Raw genomic sequence first — 16,029 nt, forward strand, 5'->3', positions numbered from 1 at the left:
TCGAATGGAAGTAGCTGAATCACTGTGTAAGGTGGGCATGAAACAAAGGGCGAGTAAAAGGACATCTGATGTTGAACAAGGTCTTCAAGCTAAAAAAAAGAAAGGCCCTGCTCAACACGCACCGCCGAAAGAGGTTCGACTTGATCAAACAAGTCATTGGCCAATATGGGGAGAAAAAAGAATACGCTGTAAAATGCCAAATTGTACTGGATTTACACAAACATTATGCGAAAAATGTGGAGTAGGCTTATGCAACAATAAAACGAATAATTGTTTCAAAGATTTCCATTGCAAGTAATTTGTTAAAAAGGGGAATTGAAAGTGCAATGTTGCATACCTGCAACATTTGAATTTTGTTAATAAACATAAAAAAATTAAAGTTTTTTTTTTTTAATTATTTTTCCTCGTATTATAACTATTTTGTACGTCTTTTGTGAAAATTTTAACAAAAACTGAGTCATTGCGCTACGAAGGGTTAAATCATACGATCTTTGAGGTCACGCCAGCGTTTCTATCGTTGAATGATATTTTTGCAAACCACCAACATCCTCCAGGCACGAAAATCATTAATCATGGATCTGTAGCGTTCCCCATGTTAATGTATCAATTTTTCGACAGCACAAATCCAGAGCCTGCTGTTTCACCAAACACTGTTCACTTTGCAATTTTGCCCTTTTAGTTTGCAAATTGCGAAGAGAAAATTATTAAATTCAAACGTTTTTTTTGCACCGTATAATTCATCGATCTCAAATTTTGCAAAATAGAAAGTCTTTTCTAAAACATGTAAAGTAATATTATTTTGCAAATTATTTGATCTTTTTGTTTCACCAAACAATAAAATTTGCAAATTATATTTAGAATTTTGAAAAGCTTTTGAGTTATATATGCAAAGAATATATTTTAATTTCAAATAAGAGTATTTTTTTGAAAAACTAATACAAACATTTTATTAGTTGAAAATTAAGAAGTAAATAATAGTTAAAAAGACAACGGATTTTTTTTATTTTGACGAATTTGCCAAAGAACATGTGTTTTCAATTTTAGGGTTAACGCACTGATATCAATTAAGAAATGTCTGATTTTGTAGAGGTTTTTTCATCCATCAATATCGTAAAGAAATTTTACAGTTTATAGCAAAAAAAAATAATTTTGAAAAGCTCTTGTAAATTAAACGAAGAAGTTAAAAATAGTGACCAAAGAGTAGTGAAACTAAGAATTAACTTTAACATCAGATTTTTCGACAAGAGAGAAATTTCGATTAACTATCGAATTAATGTTTATAAAATTGGAATTATACTATAAATTCAATTGCCAATTTATTGCTCATAATTCTCACATTGAATTCTTCTTGGCTTCGCTTTTCTGGCCAGACAACACCCAAAAGAAGGTATGTTGAATTCTTTACTCAGTTAAATCAACTAACTCAGCTTGTTGACAAGCCAACTCGAACTCATGACGTTGGAAGTTAATCCGCCAAAGTTGTTTCTTAGCTTAATAAATACGCAATCATTTTATAAGCGCCTCTAGGTACATCAGACCATTGATCCGTATCTTCAAATTTCTCATGTCAACAAAGCCCAGTTAAAGAAAAAGCCCCTATGAGAACCGTTTAGCAATATGGGAATGCTAACTACGACGGTTTCAACGAATTCTTTAAGGACAGATATGACTAAGCCAGTCCCTAAAAAAGGCGAATCTTCCAGCTTAAGAAATATCTTGAGTTAGGTAGGTAGGTAGAAATGGCGATCTCAAGGCAACCTAGCCTGAGATCCAATAAGCGCTGTAGTGCGCCGTTTTGATACCAAAAACTCGTTTGACCTTTGATTGAAAGGGATAGACTGATAGAGGAGCTTCATAGCGATTATGTTAGAGCCATTTTGTCGCATTGAGACAAAAGATTAGGTCTCTAATCTTTGTCTCAGATAGCTCATCAAGTTCTTAAAAGAATGCTTTTCCAAAGTATTTCATTCTAGTGTTTGCCAAAGCAGGACATTTGCAGAGGAAATGGATTATCGTTTCACTTTCTCTTTGGTCACTGCAGCTACGGCAAAAGGTGTTGTAAGAGATACCCAACTTCTCTGCATGAACTCCTATAGGCCAATGTCCGGTACAAACCGCAACAATCCTGGCTATGTCTTGCCTTGGCCTGCATAGAAGATCGTTTGTACGGGTTTTGTTATAGGTGGGCCATATCTTCCTAGATATAATGCAGTTGGGTAAATTGCTCCACCTTCGGTTTGATTCAGTTTGGTAGATAGAAAAGATTTTAACCTTCATAGCACCAAGAGGAATGTTAACCATTTCCGCAAGTTAGCTATGAAGGGCCGATCCTTGCCTGGCTAGCTCGCCAGCCCGTTCATTTCCCACGATACCGTTATGGCCCGGAACCCAGATCAGGGTGACACCAACGTTAATATTCAGGCTCGCAAGCTCATCGCGACATTGCTGGACCAATTTAGATGAGGATATGGCCGAGCTAATGGTTTTGACAGCTGCCTGACTGTCTGTAAAGATAGCCGCATTTCGGTTTTGGTTTGGGTTTTGTTTAAGTATCTTACATGCCTCCCTTAATGCCAGCAGTTCAGCCTGAAAAACTCTTGCAAAGTCAGGAAGCCTAAAGGATTTGGCTACATTTGGGGACTCAGAAAAGATCCCAGAACCAACTCCGCACTCCATCTTTGAGTCGTCAGTAAAGATGGTTGTGCCGAAACCTATCGACACGATGTCATTCTCCCAATCTTCTCTCGATGGGTAAATAACCTTAAAACCCTTACTAAGGTTCAAAGTAGGAGTGCAGTAGTCAGTGTCCAAGATAATATCTGAGGGAATCAATTTTGTAGTGTTGCTGTGACCATAAGGTTTTGACAACCAGCTATTTGATTCCTTTAGCCTAATAGCGCTGCAGGAAACTATATATTTAATAAAAAGGTCTATTGGTAGAAGATTCAAAATAACGTTTAAGGCGTCCGTTGGGCAAGTACGCATGGCCCCTGTGGTGCCCACGCAAGCTGTTCTCTGAACCTTCTTTAGCTTAGTAATATTATAGGCTTTGCTAAGAGCAGGCCACCACACAATCGGGCGCACTACGGCTGTGTACGTCCATAAAATCATCTTCGACTGAAGTCCCCACTTTTTGCCGAAAGTTTTGCTGCAGGCGTAGAATGCAACACAGGCCTTCTTAACCCGTACTTCAATATTTAGTTTCCAGTTTTAACTAAACTCGAGTCGAGTATAACTCCTAAATATTTTGCACTGGAAGACAATGATAGGATTTGACCGATGAGTCGAGGTAGCTTGAAGGGCGGTACTTTAGTTTTGGTGGTAAAGAGCAACAGTTCAGTTTTACTTAGATAGATAGATAGATAGATCTTTATTGTAACTGAAATTCTTATAATTTAAACCTAGATTGCACAATTTACAGAGATATGGTGTCTTACATTCTACCTTACTACTTTGGTTAACTCCTAGTCCACAACTCGTGGCCCAGTTGCTAACTTTCTTCAAAGCTGACTCCGTGATTTCACTAATCAGAGAAGTGTACTTTCCTGACACCAATAGCACCAAATCATCCGCGTAGGCTACCGGCTTCACTCCACATCTCTCTAATTTAACTAGAATTGTATCCATGACCAGAAGCCATAGAAGAGGCGAAATGACACCACCCTGGGGAGTTCCCCTACTCACGTGTATATCTTGAAGAACGAAAGCTTTTTAATGACTGGCAGTATGGCTACGAAAGCTATAAGCCATAGGTCCACTGGTGATCTCATTGTTTATCTCACCGAACAGTGGAACAAATCTTTACATCGTTTTGGAGAAAGTAAGATTATTGCACTTGATATTTCAAAAGCATTTGATTACCAAGCTCTCTTATCGAAAATGCGTGCTTTTGGTATTGATAAATCTTTCCTTCGTTAGATTAGACATTATCTTTCTAACCGGTTAATACAAGTTGTATTGCATGGTTTGAAGTCTGAAATTCATAAAATAAATGCTGGTGTCCCCCAGGGCTCCGTTTTGTCCCCGACACTCTTTCTTATATTCATAAATGATCTTATGTCTGCCACTTCTAATCCATTAATCTGTTTCGCCGACGACAGTACCCTCAGCTTCTCATACTCGTTTATAGATTCACATCCTTGTCCTTCGGATGTGGAACTTAATTAGCAGAGTATGATAAGCTCATTAAATTCTGATCTTGACAGCATTGTCCAATGGGGAATCAGTGGCACTTGCATCCAAGAAACTAATCAACTGTCAGTACTCGGTATGTGTATCAGAAATCAAATTTTATGGAATGATCATATATTTGATATTGCCAAAAATGCTGCCAGGTGCTTAGGACTTCTCCGAAGGTGCAAGAAATTTGTCACCCCTTCTGATCTGACTGTAATTTACAAAGCCTTCATCCGTCCAAAGCTTGAAAGGGGCAGGTGCCCCTGAAACAAGTTTAAATCCCTTGGATAGAATACAAAAAAGGGCTTTAAATATGATAGGTGATAGAACTATAATCGAAACATTTACATCGCTAGAACACCGCCGCAATGTTTTATGCCTTTCGTTGTTTTATTGATATTTTTACAAACAATGTTCTGTCGAATTAGCCAGTTGCATTCCACCCCTTAAATAATTCAGCCGTAAAACTCGCACTTCTAGGAATGCTCATCAGTTTACCCTTGAGCTCAATTTCGGGCGTACTGTCAAGTATAGAGATTGTTTCTTAAATCGCACATCGAGAATGTGGAATGCTTTGGCCAACTCTGTTTTTCCCTCCCATTTTGATGTTCAGAACTTTAAGACCAATATCCTCTTAAATCCTTCCCTATTTTCCTAATACTCGTACTGTGTTTATATATAAACATAAAAAGGGTACTAATAACCCCTTGAGTGCCTGTAAATTGTAAAACAAAAATCGTTATGATAAAATTGTCCTCACATACGTAGTCTTGTAAACGGTGATTTTTTAAGAGCTTGAGAACTTTAAAAAAAAAAAAAAAACACATAAAATTTGCAAAATCTCATCGATTCTTTATTTGAAACGTTAGATTGGTCCATGACATTTACTTTTTGAAGATAATTTCATTTAAATGTTGACCGCGGCTGCGTCTTAGGTGGTCCATTCGGAAAGTCCAATTTTGGGTAACTTTTTCGAGCATTTCGGCCGGAATAGCCCGAATTTCTTCGGAAATGTTGTCTTCCAAAGCTGGAATAGTTGCTGGCTTATTTGTGTAGACTTTAGACTTGACGTAGCCCCACAAAAAATATTCTAAAGGCGTCAAATCGCATGATCTTGGTGGCCAACTTACCGGTCCATTCCTTGAGATGAATTGTTCTCCGAAGTTTTCCCTCAAAATGGCCATAGAATCGCGAGCTGTGTGGCATGTAGCGCCATCTTGTTGAAACCACATGTCAACCAAGTTCAGTTCTTCCATTTTTGGCAACAAAAAGTTTGTTAGCATTGAACGATAGCGATCGCCATTCACCGTAACGTTGCGTCCAACAGCATCTTTGAAAAAATACGGTCCAATGATTCCACCAGCGTACAAACCACACCAAACAGTGCATTTTTCGGGATGCATGGGCAGTTCTTGAACGGCTTCTGGTTGCTCTTCACTTCAAATGCCGCAATTTTGCTTATTTACGTAGCCATTCAACCAGAAATGAGCCTCATCGCTGAACAAAATTTGTCGATAAAAAAGCGGATTTTCTGCCAACTTTTCTAGGGCCCATTCACTGAAAATTCGACGTTGTGGCAGATCGTTCGGCTTCAGTTCTTGCACGAGCTGTATTTTATACGGTTTTACACCAAGATCTTTGCGTAAAATCTTCCATGTGGTCGAATAACACAAACCCAATTGCTGCGAACGGCGACGAATCGACATTTCACGGTCTTCAGCAACACTCTCAGAAACAGACGCAATATTCTCTTTTGTACGCACTCGTGTGGTTGGTTTAATGTCCAATAAAGTAAACTGAGTGCGAAACTTGGTCACAATCGCATTAATTGTTTGCTCACTTGGTCGATTATGTAGACCATAAATCGGACGTAAAGCGCGAAACACATTTCGAACCGAACACTGATTTTGGTAATAAAATTCAATGATTTGCAAGCGTTGGTCGTTAGTAGGTCTATTCATGATGAAATGTCAAAGCATACTGAGCATCTTTCTCTTTGACACCATGTCTGAAATCCCGCGTGATCTGTCAAATACTAATGCATGAAAATCCTAACCTCAAAAAAATCACCCTTTATTTAAAAAAAATAAAAAACACAACACATTCTTTACTTCTATATTAGAGTAAAGTTTCCAATACCCAGTATCTCATTTCTTCACATCATCGGTCCTCTCTTGAAATTTACTTCACTTCAAAACAAATAAAACGTATTGAAAAGGTTTGACAGGACAATTCACTTGGAATGCTTAAAGCATACCAAAAATCCTTCAACTGAAAATAAAAGAGTACCAAAAACAAAAAAAAAAAAACAAAAAGAACTTTCTCCCGTTATTGGCGGAAATTTATGTGTTAATTTTCCTATTTTTCACTTTAGGTCCGTTTTTCGTCCTTATTGTTGGAATTAATAAAAAAAGCAACAACAACAAAAATCACAAACTTTTTTTTTTGTTAGAGGGACACCAAATCAAAAGGTGAAAAAGGACCAACTCATACCCATACATACACTCATCGTGGACGATGTGTCGTCCGACCGTCCGTCCGGTGTGAAAAGTAATTTTTCTTAAATACACAAAAGGTGACAAACAAACACAAACAGCTAGGAAAACAAAAAGGATATTAAAAAAGGACGACGGAAGAATGATTATAATAAATGAGCAAGGAATGGTGTGTTGTTGATTTTTCCGTTTCAGTTTTTTTCAAAAGAGAAGAACACATTTTTCTCGCGAATATTCGCCAAGTGTGAATGGCATTCTTATATTCTTAGGCGAAGTGTGGGAGTAAGGGTGGCGGATACTTCCAGATAAACCCTAATTTTTAGGTATAGTCTTTTATTCCAAGAATTTCAATAAATTACCCACTCCAGAGGACCTTATTTTTTGTTTTTTTTTTAAATTTATTTTTTTGGTAGCTCACAAAACAACGTCGTCGGTCGTTGGTCGCCGGCCACAACCTAACCAATCATCTGGATCACAAATAGCAATTATCCAAATCCCTTGCTGTTTTTGTTGAAAATTTCCCTAACCATTGTAAGGGAGACGTGAGCAAGAATACAGAAGACGTGTAAATTGGACAACTGACCGAAAACCAGGCCCATTCCATTGGAATACTTAAACTAACAATCCAGATCCTTGTTTGTAGAAAACCATCTGTAGACAGACAGAAATTTACCACACACACATTGGATCACAGTAGCTGCGGTGCTGTGGTGGAGATGGTGACGTCGTCGTCGTCGTCGCCGTCAGGGATGGTGGGGGAGATTGGGAGAGTTCCCTTTTTCATAAGAAGCATGAGTCGAACTCCCTGGATATATGGGTTTTCAATTTTTAAAGGTAGGATAGCGGATATAATGTGTATAAGAAGTATGAGTAAATAGAAGAAACATATATATAGAGAGGGGGAGGGAGGGGTTAGGAGGATGGATAATAAAAATAAAAATTCCAATCAATCGCCGAACAAAAATTTTTCTTGTTTTTACGAATTTTTCTAGACTCGACTCATTTACTGCTTCGCATCGGTTGCTGTCCTTAATATACCTTGTTTTAGACGTCAGAGTTGCCATCTGACCGAAATTAGAGTAATAATTTCAATTTAGTTCTATTCGTAGTGTTACCTACCTTGACTCTATTTCATTCAATTCAAATTAATTAAACTTATAAGAATTTCTATTTAATTCAATTCAATCTAAATTGAAATAAAATTCAATTTGAATTCAATTCAATTCAAATTTATTTCAAATTTAATTCGAATGCAATTCAAATTCAATTCAAATTCAATTCAAATTCAATTCAAATTCAATTCAAATTCAATTCAAATTCAATTCAAATTCAATTCAAATTCAATTCAATTCAATTCAAATTCAAATTCAAATTCAATTCAAATTCAATTCAAATTCAATTCAAATTCAATTCAAATTCAATTCAAATTCAATTCAAATTCAATTCAAATTCAATTCAAATTCAATTCAAATTCAATTCAAATTCAATTCAAATTCAAATTCAATTCAAATTCAATTCAATTCAAATTAAAATCAAGTTCATTTCATTTCATTAGATAACTAAATTAAATTAAATTATATTAAATTAAATTACATTTTAATTAAATTAAATTAAATTAAATTAAATTAAATTAAATTAAATTAAATTAAATTAAATTAAATTAAATTAAATTAAATTAAATTAAATTAAATTAAATTAAATTAAATTAAATTAAATTAAACTAAATTCAATTAAATTCAATTAAATTAAATTAAATTAAATTCAATTAAATTAAATTAAATTTAGTTTAATTGAATTAAATCTAATTTAATTGAATTGAACTGAATTGAATTAGCCAAGTAGAAAACAAAACCTATAAGTGGTAATCTTGTTAGTGGCTCAATATGCGCTCATTTATTTCTCAACATTTGGAGTGGGATGTTTTTGGTGAAAGGATTTCGAAGTTGGATCTTTCGACATTCCGTTTTATCTTCATATGAATGTATGTATGTGTGGATAAGTTTAAAATGACGTCGATGACGCCGGCGGCGCGAAACCAAAGTAATTTTTCGGTACGATGATGATGACAACCAACTCCACGACAACGACGATGACGACGACAACAACGACGAAGTGTCCAAAGTCGGAGAAAGTCCGGTCAGATTCCAGAGGAATCCATTTGAACAGGAATATGTCGTGGATTATTGTTTTTTCATCGTCAGTTACTTTGTCGAATGAATGTATGTGTGGAGTTACAACATCGTCGTCCTTGTGAGTTACACCATAGTTGTTGTTGTTTCTTCTTTTTTTCTGTGGCATAAAGAGTGAAAAACTTTTTCAACGATAACATTCTCTTGCTTCTAGGATGTTTCCTTTCCTTCATGCGACATGGTAATCTCTGCGGTTGGGTGAATGAGGCTCTATCATCATAACTTGCAACATAAACAAAACAACTCGATTCAGTGACAACGCACGGTAGTGGTGGTGGTTTTGGCAGCCTGCGGTAGGATGTTTTCATTTATTAGTTTGTTTTTAATTTTCTTCTCTCGACTTTTAAACGAATCGAAATAGGATTTTTGGTAAACCAGGCTTTTGGTGGATATTGTAGAGATTCATTTTAAGGTAGTTTCAAGGACATTTACAACCAAGGAAAGTTTAGACATTTTCGAAAAAAAAAATCAAGGCTAAGATAATTCTGACTTGTTAATTAAGATATTTTTGTCCATCTGTTATGGAAACGGTTTGCAATTGTGCGATAAAGCCTCTTATTTTTCCGTCATGAAGTATTAATTTGTTTCTTTATCTTTATGAATTTATTAATGGTCAAAAATGTAAAAAGTCATTCAATGCTTTTAGCGTTTTATCAATCTCTTGCCCTCAATAGTCTATAGTTTCGCAAGTGATACACTATCTATATCGCATATTCACTGTGGCGTATACTTGTTTTTTTTTTTATTTATTTTTTTTGTAGAAAGTGAACTGAACAGTGTCATGGACATTTTTACAAAATTCAAAATGAAATGTTTGATGTATTTTCTTGACTTTATATCCTAAAGCCTTAGCTAACAAAGAGAAATAAAATTAAGTTTAAAAAGGCAAAATAAAATATGATCCAAAACTGAATTTGGAGATGCGGGGCATCGATCCCCGTACCTCTCACATGCTAAGCGAGCGCTCTACCATCTGAGCTACATCCCCGTTGAAAAAAACCATCAACGGTAAACATAAAAATCAAAGAAATAGTGAAACTTCGGTTTAACCTTGAATAAGTATTTTGATCACGTCTCCAAATTCAGTTAATTCAGGGTACGCAAACGCTTTTAATGGTGCACATTGTGTTATTGTTGTAGTGGATTTTATTGAGAGATTACTTAAAGTACAAATTTTGTTTCTCTGGTTTTCTTTTATTGTTGTTCATAGATAAACTTTTTTCTAAAGCTTCTTTTATTCTGACAACCCAACACTCAGTTTTTCATATTCGGTTTTGGATCCACGACTTTTCAGTGTCCATTTGTAACGGAAGCGTATGATGTGTTCATTAAATACTGACCTTGATGGTCATTTTGATTTGAAATCGTATAGCATCTTAGCTTATTTTATCCCCTATCCTTAATCCCAATATTCATAAGATCTCTATGTTGTGTACAATGAACGCATACTTTCTCCCAAACATGATATTTAAAATACCTTTAAAACCGTTCATTAGGTCATAAGTAAAATTCTCATATCTGATCAGATACTATCATGTTGTTGACGATGGACTTTAGAGAGGACTAATATATTGATATTATAATAGTTGGTAAAATAACTATTGCTTAATGTAATACCACATTGTAGTTCCCTTGGCTTGATGGTTGTTGAGTTGGAATGTAATGCCAGAGGTTTTGAGTTCGATCCCTGCCAGTGCTAAATACATTATTTTTCATAGGGTCTGCCTGTGACGAGGAGTTGACAAATTCCCCAAGATTAATTCTTGTCATGATAAGTCCTTTCTCAAATTAGCCGTTCGGATTCGGCTTAAGACTCCATCCGTGACAGCATTACTACCAGAGAGGATGGGAAGAGAGTTTTAAGTCTCTAAGCCTTAGTTCTTGGCGGATAGGTCTGCCACATAGTGAAATTAATTAGATTAATATTCAATTTAATTTAAAAGAATCGGATTCATTTGATGTGCCAAACAGCCAACGAATTTAAGTTTGAAGTTTAAAAAAGAAGTCCTTAAAAACTAATGCAATGCCGAAAAGTGAAGTCAGACTAGAAAAGTCTAGTATACAATGCTCATTTTCAAGGCTATTAATAGCACTACAAAAAATACTATATCATTATAAAAAAAAAGTTAATAGAAAGTGAGATATCACAACAAAAAAAACTTAAACCGCTACGAGTTACAATTGAATTGAATTACGGACTTTACTTTTTACTATATTGTCCTGCTCTTATGTTATTAACATCCCGAAGAAAGTTATAGTAGTTGGTAGACATCTCTCGATTTAAGCTTCGTAGAACCTAAGTCAAAGTTTTTTTTTTGTTTTAAAATGCCTCTGTGTGAGTGCCATATCTCAAGCAGCAGTTGAGACTATGGAGAAAAGGCTTTCAACAAAAATGAGTGGGCCCTTTGTCTACCTGTCGAACCAATAATAGTAGCGTATAGTAGCGTTCGTATAAATTATAAAAAAAAAAACAACTAAAAAAAATATGTGTCATTTCGAATAATTTCCGATCAAACATTTATAACCCCAAACAAAAATTGCATGCATCGAAGAATATTGTTTTTGACACCTGGTAAAATGTTTAGAAAAATCGAAGTGTACGAATATTTCAGTGCCTAAATATGTCTCATTGTCTGTCATTCTAGAGGAGGAACTTATCCAGCCCCTCATGAACCGCAACCCTGACTAGTAAATGCTTACACGGGCCTCTGTCTCTGCCCAGCATTAGTCTGTTGTCTGTCCCCAACATGGGAAATCTGCAAATCCGGCTCGAAGGACCAAATGTTATGTCTAAGTTTTTTGTTATAAAAAATTAGTAAAAAAAGAACAAAGAAATAAAACATCAACCACTTTGTAGAAATCAATTTTGAATTATATTTTTAGTCACAAGACAATGTATATTCGATTATACAACAATTCCATTAATTATTTGACATGTAGCTCATTTGTGGACTGTATTTGATAATTTTTAGAAGGTTTGTTTCCTTGTTTGTGACAATTTTGTACCTTATAAATAACCTTAAAAAGTAGGGTAATTGCGGGAGAAATGCCGCATTGGATTTAAATAATTTTTTTATTGTCCATCTCCACAGGGTGCTCAAATGGTGCAATGAAGTTTTAATACAGTGTTTAATTTGTTGGTAACCATTTTTGATATTTGGCATCCTTTTTATCTTGTTTTTAATTTTAATTTGTCAAGAGTAAGATAACTTAAACGACAAGATATTATATAAGAATTTTTCTGTGGTCTATTTCCCCCCGTTTAGGCGGGGGAGGGGCGCAATTTAAAAAAATTATTAGTTAAAATGGAAAAAAATAGTTAAAAAATAACGGTAATACTTAAAATTAAGTATGATACATTTTTTTAAAGCCAACATTCTGTTCTATTAGCCAAATCAAGTCAAAACTATGTGTAGTTTTTGAAAAAAATAAATATAACTCAAAATTTAAGTAAAAAAAGTTTAAAAAAAAATTAAAGTGTAATTTTTCAATACATGAAGATTATTTACTATTGTTTTTAATTAAGAATGTATTGCTCTTATTTGTTTTTGATCAAAAACTGAAAACTAGATGATTTTATGCCCCCCTTAACACATCTTACTGTTGCATCTTCCCAAACTCGCACCTACCATTAAAACTATCAAAATAAGACCACTCAAGCAAAAAAAAAAAGTAATTTAATTTTCTTTGGTAATTTTAAATTTTCTCAAGAACTAGAAGACATAAAATCATCTAGTTTTTGATCAAAAACAAATAAGAGCAATACCTTCTAACAAAAAAAACAGTAGTAGATAATCTTTAAGTTTTGAAAAATTACACTTTAAAAAAGGTTTTAAACTTTTTTTTACAAATTTTGAGTTTAAAACAATTTTTTCAACAACTGTATACTTTTGACTTGATTTATATATATATGCTGTTGTTAAGAGATTTATAATATACGTTGTATGTTTGTTTTTTGTAAAAAAAAATAATCACCCGTTTGTAAGATATAGAATTTAAAAAAAAAGTAGTATTTTCTTATAAAACAAAAACTGTGCGTGCGTGTGTACGTACGTTCGTACGTCCGTACGTTTGCGACGTTTTTTTCGTTGTCCATAGCTGAAGAACCAGAAGAGATATCGATTTCAAATAAATTTTATTATAAAGATAAAAAGGCAGAAAGATGCAGAAAGGGCTCTCAAGAAAATTGCGTGGGTGGTTTTTTTTAACCCTAAATATCTTACGAACCAAAAACGCTAGAGACTTGAATTAAATTTTATATAATATAATGCAACGTGATATCAAAGAAGTATATTTTTTGAAAAAAAAAATCTATTTAACGGTTTTTTTTATAAATCAAAAAAACTGAAAAAAAAATTTGTTACCACCAAAATTTTACGACTAAAATATGATTTCATCTCCAAAACAATATTGTGCAACAGAAATTAATGTTTTTGACATCTGATAAAATTTTGAGAAAAATCGAAATGACAGTTTTTTTATAAAAACTAAAAATCTAAAAAAAACATTGCTCAATTGCTCGATTCTAATATCTTTTCAAAAACTTAAACTTTAGGCTTCAAACTTATTTTATCTTATAAAAAATATTGTTTGTAACATTCTAAAAAAATGTTGAAAAAATCGAATTGGCAGTTTTTTTTCAAAAAAAATAAAAACCTAAAAAAAAATTAATAAAAGTTGTTAAAAATTGATTTTCGACTCAAATGTCTTTTCAAAACATTGGGATATTGGCTTTAATTTACTTTTATTTTTCAAAAAATATTGTTGTCAACATTCAGTAAAATTTCGAAAAAAATCGGATTGACAGTTTTCTTACAAAAAGTTAAAAGCCGAAAAAAAAATTAACAAAAGTTGGTAAAAAATGATTTTCCACTCAAATATCTTTTCAAAAATTTGAAATATTGGCTTCAAACTAATTTTTTCTTATAAGAAATATTGTTTTCAACATTCGGTAATATTTTGAGAAAAATCGAATCGACAGTTTTTTTACAAAAACTAAAACTCTAAAAAAAAACAATGCTAAAACTTGGTAAAATTATGCTTTCGACTCAAATAGCTTTTCAAATATTAAAAATATTGGCTTCAAATTTATTTTATTTCTCAGAAAATATTGTTTTCGACATTCAGTAATTTTTGTAAAAACCCTACAGTCCTTTTTTTATAAAAAAATAAAATCTACAAAAAATAGTGCTTAAATTTGGTAAAAATTGATACGAGTATATATAGACAACATTTTAAGCAAGACAAATCGACAGACGGGATGGAAAGTTATCAGTGTGGGTCGCATCCCAGCCTCTTTTTTTTAATTGTTATGGTTAAAAACAATCCATTCAATTTCATTGAGAGTCCTTTTTCCATCTTTTGATGTTGTTACCTGTAAAACAAAATTTTACTGACGTCAATATCTCTACTGGTTCTTGAGATATAGACGGAGAGAAGTGGTGTCTTGATCGTACATCCGTAGTATACACGCAGACACAGACATCTCTTTTTAAAATGTTGATTTAGATTCTAGAGACCCTGCCTAGCAGAAAAAGCAACATTTTCAATTCGACTAATCGGACCGATTCCAATAACTTCCTATGGGAAGTTAAAAATCATGTTTTTTTTAAGATAGCATTCCTTATCAGGGACCTTGGGTTTTCATAGAAAATATTGTTGAAAACATTAAAAAAACATCATCATCATCATTTTTTAAACATTTTCATGTAAAATAATTGACAGGAAAGTTTACATCTACAAAGTTATCTTAAAATTTCCCGAATACTCACACTTATTTCGAACATTAAGGGTCCTCCTCACGTATTACTTAAATGTGCGCAAAATGTGTTGTGTGTCAGTATTTTAAACAAAGTATCTTTGGAATTTTTTGAAATCATAACTACCAAAAAAAAGGAAATAATAATTTGGCAAAGAGCTTAATAAAGATACTTCTGAATGAAAAAAAGTTATGTCCTTTGAAAGGATATTTCTGGAGATGCGGGGCATCGATCCCCGTACCTCTCACATGCTAAGCGAGCGCTCTACCATCTGAGCTACATCCCCGTTAAAAATAATCAGCAATGACAAATTAAAAAAAACTACAAGCTTGCTTTTAAACAATTTAAAAAGTAATTGGAGCAACCGGTTCATAGTTATTCAACTGACATGACGTTTGCAAAGAAAAGTAACAACAGCAACAATTGTTCCTACTGAAACAAGTTTTCTATAGCCTCAGAAGGTAATACAAATCAAAGATTGATTTAGTTTAAAGTTGGCAGTAAAGAGTTTGAAAGTAGATAGCAAATAATCACTATGAATTGGGGTTGGGTTGACAACATAATCGTCAAGAGACAATTTTTTTTTGTTATCAAAGTTAATGACTTTGCAAATTAAATAATCGAGATGAATACATTATTATATTATGAAAAAGAATACAATTTTGAAATTTTACTACTCCATTTTTCATTTACCAAATCTGAATGTTTCCAATCCAGTCAAAATAGACATACAATTTATAAAACCTATCCCTGTCGAAAATGTTCATTTTTATGCTGTAACTTTTGGTTAATTCTACAAAAAAGTAGTACGTGTCGGCGAACTTTTTTGTTATCACCTTTACTAAGACTAAGTACAGCTTAAATATCAACTGCTTTAATTTCACCCTAACAATTAGCCCTCACCTCTTAGACTATACGTGAAGTTTTCAAAAAAGTTGAATTTAATTTGTTTATGGTTTTGAAAAATTCGTTTCAGGGCTAATTGCGAATCAGAACTCCAATTTCAGGTTTATGTGCCCAAATTAAAAAATACCCACCTTCAATATTATTTTTATATTTTCTTAAACCTATGCCAAAAACTTGATGTTATTACATTGAAATAACAAATTCGTAAAAAGATTATTGAAAAAGACTGCCCTTTGGTCTAACATAACCTTTAAAAAACCTAATACAAACGTCAGTCGGTATGTCAAATAGGTGAAAGAATTCACAACAGGTAGCTCACCTTTCGGGGGTTTCGATTAGGTGATCAATAAAATTCATATCAAAATGATATCGAAATACGAAGGGGGGAAATTCACGAACTTTTTAAAGGTATCAAATAAGAGAGTTGCTTTATTTTCCAGATGGGAAATTAAAATTATATTTTATTGCCTGGAAAACCTTGGCCGTAGCCGGGATTAAAAACCA

The 16,029-nt window shown here is 33.5% G+C and overlaps 1 protein-coding gene and 2 non-coding genes across 3 annotated transcripts in view; 1 reads left to right on the forward strand and 2 right to left on the reverse strand.

The window, feature by feature from the left end:
* Window positions 1-16,029, forward strand: part of LOC129943097 (PHD finger protein rhinoceros) — a 159,489-nt gene that overhangs the window by 24,285 nt on the left and 119,175 nt on the right. The window lies entirely within an intron of this gene.
* Window positions 9,776-9,848, reverse strand: Trnaa-agc (transfer RNA alanine (anticodon AGC)). The gene has a single exon. It is a non-coding gene; the product is annotated as a tRNA-Ala (tRNA).
* On the reverse strand, window positions 14,833-14,905 carry Trnaa-agc (transfer RNA alanine (anticodon AGC)). Its single transcript has one exon. It is a non-coding gene; the product is annotated as a tRNA-Ala (tRNA).

The sequence above is a fragment of the Eupeodes corollae genome, chromosome 1, assembly GCF_945859685.1.
Source record: "Eupeodes corollae chromosome 1, idEupCoro1.1, whole genome shotgun sequence".
Lineage (NCBI taxonomy): Eukaryota > Metazoa > Arthropoda > Insecta > Diptera > Syrphidae > Eupeodes > Eupeodes corollae.